Source organism: Sapajus apella, unplaced genomic scaffold (genome assembly GCF_009761245.1).
Source record: "Sapajus apella isolate SASKATOON/1434 unplaced genomic scaffold, GSC_monkey_1.0 scaffold9, whole genome shotgun sequence".
In the NCBI taxonomy this organism is placed as follows: Eukaryota; Metazoa; Chordata; class Mammalia; order Primates; family Cebidae; genus Sapajus; species Sapajus apella.
In genome coordinates, this window is record NW_022436949.1 from 6,860,400 (window position 1) to 6,870,168 (window position 9,769).

The following is a 9,769-nucleotide window of genomic DNA, read 5'->3' on the forward strand; positions in this document are numbered from 1 at the left end:
ATTTTATTCAATTCAACCTTTATTTACAGTTGCTCTATGTAGGAATTGTGCAGAACGCAGCAGAAGAAGTTAAGATGTACAGAATGAGATGTTCTCCACCGGAGGTTCACACTTCATTGGTAGAGACAGATACACGCCCAATATGTATAGTCTAGCAGACAGTACTAAGTTAGAAAATTGATTTCCAACCAAAGTGCAAGATGAGAACAAGAGAGGGAGACAGGGATTCTAATGGTCGGTCAGGGTAGAGACAAATCTGAGAAGAGCTTGTGGAGAATGTGGGCTCAGCGGATAAATAGGGCAAGTAAGATGAGGATGAATACTGTGACATGGTAAAAGCCCCATAAAACTGCATACCTCAACCATACCTTGGCTTTCTGTTGGAACTGCTCCCTGTGACCCTAACATGACAGGCAAGCAGCCCAAATCCATGCCATCTTGGCCCCTGCGACTTGTAATAAATAAGTAACTAAGATCTGTAATTTCCACCACTACCCAGACAATGTGTAAACTAATGCTTATCTTGACTTCTGTAAACCACTTGAGTAACAATCGGAGTGACAAAAGTCCCTTGGCCCTTGGGATGTCCAGAGCCCCTCACCCTCATCTCCGCCCAGGAGGTGATTTATGGAATCCACTGGCCCTCGGAATGTCTGAAGCCCTTCAGCCCCACCCCTGCCCCTCACCCTCACCCCTGAGGTGGTTTACGGGCATAAAAGATCTTGACACCCTCCTTTCGGGGCTGCAGGTTGGAGAGACACCAGTCCTCCATGGCCACCGGCCATAAAGACCCTGCAATTTGGCATACTTTTGTCTTGGTGTTGACTTTCTATGCTCGCTCCAGTACAACAAGACTAGCATCCCAAAAGCATAGAAGCAGAGGTTATGCATGTATCTGGAAAAACAACAATGTCTTGGGAAGGCCAGAGAGTAGAGTGACAGGCCCATCCTGCAGAATCTTGCCATTCAAAGTGAGGTCAAAGGCAGGGCATCCTCGGACACACCTGGAAACTTTGACATGCCAGAAGCCCAGGCTCCACCCTGGACCGAATGCATTAGAATCTGCATTTTTACAAGATCTCCAGGTGATTCTTATGCATATGAAGGTCTGAAAAACATTGCTGCAGAAAATGGGGAGCCATTGGAGGTCCCTGGGAGAGAGGAGTAATCTGCTGTTAGATATGCCTGGGAAATGCAACTTTAGGAAGTAGAGTGGAGGGCACATGGAATGACCAAATGAATGAACAGTTATCCAACCAACCAAGATCTTTTAAAAATTTGAATGTTAAGTGTTACAGCTCTTTTAGAATTGTCTTGCAGATTTTCTGATTTGCACTAGGAAAACCATAGAAAGTGAAAATAGAAAATAATGTGAATAGTCATCTACTGGAATAATGATTAATAAATGATATCCCTGTACTCATAGCTCCATCATATTTGACTATAAGGTAATTAGGATATTAATTTTTAAACGCAATTTATTCATTGGATGGGAGGAAAAGGAAGTAAAATCAGGTTGTGGCCAAAAATAACATATTTTTCACTTTAGTTCACTATCTGGAATCTATGTAACCATGCTGTTTGATTTTAGACTGTTCAAATTTTTTAATACTCTCTGAAATCTGATGGTCAAGGACCCTGTAATCCAAGATAAGATTGATCAGGCCCAGCACCTTAATTCCAGAATACTCTCTAGCAACTCATACACCCTCCGCCATGCCCCAAACACCCATTTTGAGATAGCCAGGGTAATTTTCTTCATTTCCTGCCCAGACAGCTGTGGAATGTTGTAATTTATTGTTAGGCAGCTGCAGCAATCCTCCTTAGAAAAGGATACATCTTGTCAAGGATACGGTTATTCTCAATTTTTGAATTTATTTTTTAAACAGTGATGTACCCACCAGATGTAGAAATAGTCAAGCCTGAGAAACCTCAAAGGGAGGCTGGATCTAACACATGCATCCCTGCTTAGAGGTCAGTGCTACAAATACCCTCACCAGGTCGCCTGTAATCTCACTGCTTCAGCAAACAGTCCAACCCACTCCTGTTGGAAAATCCTCTAGACTCCTGAAAATAACTCCTTCCTAGCCGAGTAAACCTTAACCCTCTCCTACAAGCTCATGAGAAAATGCAGCACACCTGGAAGGTGAGGAGTAGCCGATTTTCATCCCCAACTATCTCCTCCCTCCACATCCACAAAAACAGCACTGCTATCTTCTGATCTTTACTACAAAACTGGGGAGAGGAGAGCAAAAGGAGATTAAAATCTCTCCACACTGTGTGAGTGCATGTGACTCTCTGTGTGTGTGTGTGTGTGTGTGTGTGTGTGTGTGTGTGTGTGAGAGAGAGAGAGAGAGAGAGAGAGAGTGTCTATGTGGGAGGGAGACAGAGACAACCATATAAAAATTGAAAATTACCCCAGATGACAAGAAAATAGAGGAGACAGAAGACTCCAGGGAGCAGCAATGATTAGAGTGAGTAGGAGTGTCCTGTGAAGGCTAAGAAGTTAGACTATTTAGATTACTTGGGAAATGTGGGATATTAGATTAAGGAATGTCCGTTATACCACATCCTATAATTTAGAGATTGCAAATTACAAACAGGACAAATGAAAGAAGCTTTCCTATTCTTAACGTAGCTTCTTCTGCTTTTATAATAACCTCTCATTTCGTACAATTTAAATTTTTTAAGGCACCTTAGTGTTGGCAAAATGGATTCACAGGCAATTAAAGTCCCTCTACTTTCTTTTGTGAAATTGGTGTTTAACAGCTATTTGGGGAGTTTCTCCCAATAAAAATCCCATTTTTCCCCATTTCTGTTTCAGAATTTCCAATAATCATTAAATATTTTTTGACATGTTCAAGTAAAGCTATTTTATCACTTTATAAAATCAGTCACAAAACTCTCTTCCAAGGTAGAGAAGAGAAAGAGTCTTTGTCCATCAGCACAGCCTGGAGATTTACAGAAACTAGGCAACAAAGGTCAACTGGCCTCACTCAGTCAACAAACCTCTCTCTTAAGTACCTCTGCATAGCTAATACCTACCACGCGCCTTGCTAGGCAGAGACTGTAAGAGGACAAATAAGGCATAAACTCTATCCCACAAAGCTGATGTATTTATGAGGGAGGCGATTAAAGAGAGAATAATCATAATACAGACTGAGTAATATAATAGGAGCAGCTACCCACTGAGAGTCAGGAATGGCTTCCTGACCAGTTAGGGTAAAATGTCCCCCCAAGAGTTCAGCCTTCGAAGTTAATTCTGATGCAGGTTTTGTAGACCTGGATATACCCAGTCAGGGTTAACTAAGAGGGGAGACCCCCTCCCCTCCTCCCGATTCCTGGCCTCTACATCCTCCTCTCCTCTGGATGGGAAGGAGGGTGAAAAAGAAATAAAATACCAAAGAGCTGGGAAGATAACTCCCTTTTTGGTTCCCAGGGTCTCTGCTATCTATGAGCCTTGAAAGAGTTGCAAATGAATGTTATCACTATCACCGAGCCTGGCACTGGGTCACGTCCCCTACATTTGCTTGACCTAGGCTCCCTCCTGGAAATACCTCTGCCAACTAATAATTTACTGCCTTTGTCTTGTCTCTGTAAGCCCCCTCCCCCGCCTGTTCTCACTCATGCTGCATATGAATTAGCAAATCAATGAAGCCAAAAAATTGCAAGGTGGAATGTCCAGCAAGTGGACAACGGCATAGTTTCACCTCAGTTTTCCCTTTAGTGTTGTAAGCCTACAAAAGGGGAGAGAAGCTGCTTCTCAGGGAGCTCGGTGAATCAGGCTGTAGCCCCCCACAGCTCCCTGCCAAATAAAAAGCCACTTACTTCCTGAGTTCAGTGTTAAAGAGGTTTGTTACTCGCCCCTGCTTCAAGTCAGGGTTAACCAGCTCTAAGACTAAGTTTGACTAAGGAATTTAAGTAGAATGATGATGGACACACATAAAACAAGTTATTATGGAACCACATTACCAAATTAAAAAAGTTTAATTCTGAAATCAAGATGAACTCTTTGGCCCTCTTAGAAAATCCTCATATACCAAGTACATTATAGGCAATCTGTAGTTGGTTTAGCGGGAAAGTCTTACTAGTCAGGAATATATCCATCCCCATCAAGCAGCTTGGAACAAGCAAAGACTCCAAAGCTGAACTGACCAGGTTTGAAGCCTGGTTCTCCCATTTACTAGATAGTTGACTTTCAGCTCAATCTCTCTATATCACAGTTTCCTTATCTGAAAAATGGAGATAATAATCACATCTACTTCATAGGGTTGTTGAGAAAAACAGGTTAAGTAAATGTCAGGGTCACTAAGTCCCTAATTCAATGTCTCTCAAGACAGGGTGGCTGAAGCATTTATTCTAGGTAATACCTGCTTTTTCTAAGGATGAGATTACCTTCCTATGGGGGAAAAAAACGTCTGATGTAGCCTCTGTCTCAACCAAAAAGACCCACTCTGACTGTGTTAGTTAACACTGAACGTCAACTTGATTAGATTTAAAGATGCAAAGTATTGATCCTGGGTGTGTCTGTGAGGGTGTTGCCAAAGAAGATTAATATTTGAGTCAGTGGGCTGGGAAAGATAGACCCACCCTTAATCTGGTGGACACCATCTAATCAGCTGCCAGTGTGGCCAGGATATGAAGCAAGCAGAAAAACATGAAAGGCTAGAATGGCTTAGCCTCCTAGCCTGTATCTTTCTCCCATGCTGGAGGCTTCCTGCCCTTGAACATTAGACTCCAAATTCTTAGCTTTGGGACTCAGACTGGTTTCCTTATTCCTCAGCTTGCAGATGGCCTATTGTGGGAGCTTGTGACTGTGTGAGTTAATACTACTTAATGAACTCTCCTTTACACACACACACACACACACACACACACACACACACACACACACACATCTTATTAGTTCTATTCCTCTATAGAACCCTAATACACTGACCATATTTAAATAAAAAATAGCTCTTGGGTCCCCTTCTCTCCAGATATGTCATAATGGATGGAATATGTTTTCCCAAAAGATTCTTGGCATGGTGGTACCCAACATCTCTTCTCCAGAATTAACAATAGATGTTCAAGCAAAAGCAAGAGGCAGTCTCATATTAAGGGAGTAGAGATCCCAGAATGCAATAACAAATTAGCATTATAACTCAGACATCCATCTTTTCATATGTTTTCTTAAATTCAGCATCAAATTTAATTACATTGATTGTATTTTTTGGTCTTAGATTATAAAATTAATTTTCATAAATCTTCAGCTTTCCCTATTGTCCACAAAAGTTAGCAAACAACCCTCCTTCTCTAGACCTTTAAAATAAATTACACTTAGGCATACACATTACCCCTAGACTGACAGACTTCTACAAAACTAATTTCCCCATCCTCTTATCAGAGGTCTGTACTGGAGCAGCAACCACATGGAAACTATTTATAAGCTGTACAAGGCAAGTAAATGCCAGGAAGCAAACTTGGCTGCCTTTAAGATTTTACACAGACATTCCAAAGTCCCAGAGCAATTTCTTTTCCAAAATTTTAGTAATTAGTCATTTTCTTAAGCTTTCACAATAACAAAAAAAAGATAGACAAAGACTTCCTTAGGAGGACATTAGGATTGTATTACCCTACTTTGTCAGGCCGCTTAGTAAGTGTCCCATTGAGAGGGTCAGGAGTTGCAGCCTCTCCCAGCCTCACTGCAGATAAAAACTCCACTGATACACACTTGAGCCCCTGACCTGCAAGTTAACACTCCCTGTTTTTCCAGACGGCCATTCTCCCAAGTACAGGCTGACAATCATGTCAAATGGGGCTAGGACCTGACCACCAGCCTCATTTTCAATTGTGAGTAAAATCAGGATTTGAAGTCAAGTCTCTGAAGACTAGACACATTGACATGAACTTGGTCCCCTAATAAATCACAGCTGAAGTTAGCGTGCAGGAGAGCAAATGCTATATGATGCTGCTGGCAAGATGAATTCCATTGCAGTTTCACCTGTCCCTCTTTGCCTTGGCTTAAAACTTTCAAAGAAGTTTAATCAGAGTTCTCAGAACTCCATGTTTATCCTTTGTTTAAAAGCAATTTTTTGTTCTTTTAGGAAATCATCTTACACATGGCCTCAGGAGAAAAATGTTGTATTTTATATGTACTCTGAGGTCTGTGGGTTCTCAGAAGAGCAAAGTTTAGAGCAAAAGCCACATGTGCATCTAGGAATTCTGGGTGAAGAAAGAACAAAAATTACGTATCAAGTCATTTTTGAAGTATTTTTAATATTTTATGTTTTCTACCTAGAAATGCTGAAAATAAACAATAATGTCTGAAAATTATGATTTACCTTCCAAATTCAGCTTCAGTGGAGCAGGTGATATTTAAGAAACCATCATCAGTAAAAATCAAAACATCACAGAAATATTGATGTTTTACCTCTATGCTCTTCTTAGCAATTTTTAAATTGGCCAAATGGTATAAATTCAGCATTTAAACCTGCAAAATACAAGCTTCTTTTTTCTGATTCTTAATGCAAAGGTATGTACTCACAAAGAAAAATCAGTTTATCAACCATGTGTGTACATGACATTTTTCATTTCCCCACTTGCTGAGGAGAAATACAATGTATATTGCAGAATGAAGTGACATTTAGAGAATTGTTGATTTCTTTCATTTACCACCTTATTCACATTTAAAATTTTTATTTCAAACATTACAAGCATAGTCCTTCCCTACATATTTAAAATCAAACTAGCAAAATTCCTTGCAAGGAAGCAAAATTGTTATAAACTTAAATCATCCTTTTATGCCTGTTGTCAAAATGATGCATATAATGGCAACAAAAGCCTGAATAAGTGGAAAATTTGGGCTCTCTGGGCAATATTTTACAAAGTTATTCAGGTTTTCACTTGCCCTAAACTGATTTCTTTCAACACCATGCCTTCAGGACCTAGCCCATCCTTTGTTTCCTGACCACGTTATTGTAACTGCAGAACCAGAAGTAGATAATTTACAATTTCTTATCATAAAAGAATCAGGTTTGCTTCTAGAAAGGACTAGTTGGTCACTGGTGGTTACATCTTCTATATGTAGAGTATTCTCTTAGTCACATCCTGACATGTGTAAAGTAGGTTTTGAGAAAATAGACTGCCTCCTCTACTATTTTGCAGGTTGAACACTTTCTCCTAAAGCGGTTTCATTATACTGAGTAAACCCATTGCTCAGGGTCCCTGAAGTGGGATGACAACCAGTACTCAACCCATTCTGGCCTCAAGTGTTTTATGCTGTAGGAAAAATAACATCAGATCCACTTAACATCAATGTCAGCCCCTGGCCATTATTTAATTTGTTTTTTGTGTGTATGTTCTTTTTTTTTTTTTTTTTTTTTTTGAGATGGAATCTCGCTCTGTCACTCAGGCTGGAGTGCAGTGGCATGATCTCAGCTCACTGCTACCTCCACCTCCCAGGTTCAAGTGATTCTCCTGCCTCAGTTTCCCAAGTAGCTGGAGCTACAGACACATGCCACCATGCCTAGCTAATTTTTTGTATTTTTAGTAGAGATGGGGGTTTCACCGTGTTAGCCAGGATGGTCTCGATATCCTGACCTTGTGATCTGGCTGCCTCACCTCCCAAAATGCTAATTTGTTTCTTAAATAAAGCTCTGTGGTATTGGTCATCCTCCTGCCATTTTCTAGTGGAAGAAACTAAGAATCAGAGGTACAGAGGATTAAGTTCACTTAGCCCTCAGGAATCTGAATCTTAATGATCTCCAGCCAAAACCTGGAATGTAGTCACTGAGTCTTCCTGCTTCTGTTTCTGGCCACAAGTAAAATGTAGTGGTTAAGTTCTGAAGCCTGGGTTCACAACCCACCTCTGTTCCTTCTCAGCTGCAGAACTTTGGTAAAAGTGTTGAACCATTGATTGAGATGAGTCTAGAGACACATGTGACTCATAAGATGTTTGTGAATATTACAAAGTATGTGGAAAGTACTCCACTGCATCCCATGCCATAAAGTGTTTAATAAATATTGGCGGCTGCCATTACATTGTGTTTTTATAGTTTCAGGGAAACATCTAATCATCTTAGATTCTAGTATCCAATTTCTTACTTTGGGATATGTCCTTCCCCAGTTGGCCTTAATGTATGGAAAGTTCTGTTGGACTCTGGCAATGAGTCAAGGCAAGATGGAAAAGCTTTCTTTACATTAGGGACTTAGTGCAGATGGGTTGCAAACACTATCATTCAGAACAACGAACACTCAAAGAAATAATGATAGTGGTCTTCCTAACTGTAATAATAACAACAAAATCCCCATACCACTGTAAGGATTCATAGGCTAGTTTAAATGCCTTCCGCTGAAGGAGTGTTAAATTTTTCTTTGAAGGGCTGCTATTCTGGATACGAGCAGAAGCAACTCTGGGAACTTATTTAAATACAGAGTGCAAGGACACTCATTAGCTAAACAAGGCCCTTCCAGCCTATACCTCCAGTGGCCACTAAGAACTTGCCTATACGTAACAGATGTTTCAAAACATCATAGATGTTGTTCCAAATGGTTATTTTGTCATTTTCACTTGGATTCATGTTGTGCAGTAAGAGAGACCGAGAGATATTTGAGGACGGATTCACTAAGCAGTTATTGACTGCCTTTTTTGTGGAAGGTATTTTTTGGACAAAGAACTTGTGACTTTCATGATTTTGAATTATAAGTGGCTCCAACGAAAACCCACAATGTCTCCAGTGTTTGCTCACTGAAATAGAATTGAATTTACAAGGTGTGTTATTTCATTTTACATTGCTATAAACGAATACCTGAGGCTGGGTAATTTATAAAGGAGAGAGATTTATTTGGTGCATGGTTCTGTACAAGAAGCATAGTGCTGGCATCTGCTTCTTGTAAGACCTCAGGAAGCTTACAATCCTGGCAGAAGGCAAAGGGGGAGCAGGTGTATCACACAGTAAGAGAGAGAGCAAGAGAGAAGGGAGGAGGTGCTAAGCTCTAAATGACCAGCTCTCCACTAATCTAATAGAGCTAGAACTCACTCATTACTAGGAGGAGGCACCAAGTCATTCATGAGGGACCTACCCCCATGACTCAGGTACCTCACACTAGGCCCACCTCCAACACTGGGTTTAGTATTTTAACATAAGACCTGGAGGGGACAAACTTCCAAACTGTATCACAAAGTGCATTGTATCAGTCAACTATCGTCATGTAATATGCCACTCCAAACCAATATTCATGTATTCTCATACATGTGTCTGCTGGCCAGCTTGGAATCCGTTGATTTAGGTGGTGCTAAGCTGGATTTACCTTCACGTTTCAGGCTGGTTTAGCGTTAATCCTTGTGTCTTTCCTGCCTTAGAACTGGCTCTTCTTTTGTCAAACAGCAGATGTGCAAGCAGTCAAGGCCAACATCCGAGCACAGTTCAAGCAACTGTGCCAAAATCCAATACAAACTACCTGGCTGAGACCAGTATCGAATCATCAAGTAGCACTCCCCACTAGGGGGACAGGCTACAAAGTCCCAAGCGAGCAGTGTGGATACCAGGCAGGATAAAGAATTGGAGCCTGTAAGTCAATCTTTCACATGTACTTTCTAGAAAATGGTTCATTCCTCATAAATTAGAGTGTCTATCATTAGACAGATAGGTGGCATGTGCCTATCCCTTAGAAACATAAGCTAAGTATGTTTCTCTAAGATTTTAAAAATTATCAGGCATAATTTAAGCACTACAAATTTCCCTATTAAAAATATGGCCGTTACTTTTATATAACAATGAATCTT

General features: G+C 40.6%; 1 non-coding gene across 1 annotated transcript; it reads left to right on the forward strand.

Annotated features, from left to right (window-relative positions):
• The first annotated feature begins 1,287 nt into the window (after positions 1-1,287).
• On the forward strand, positions 1,288-1,348 carry LOC116551426. Its single transcript, XR_004268923.1, has one exon. It is a non-coding gene; the product is annotated as a U7 small nuclear RNA (small nuclear RNA).
• Positions 1,349-9,769: the final 8,421 nt, after the last annotated feature.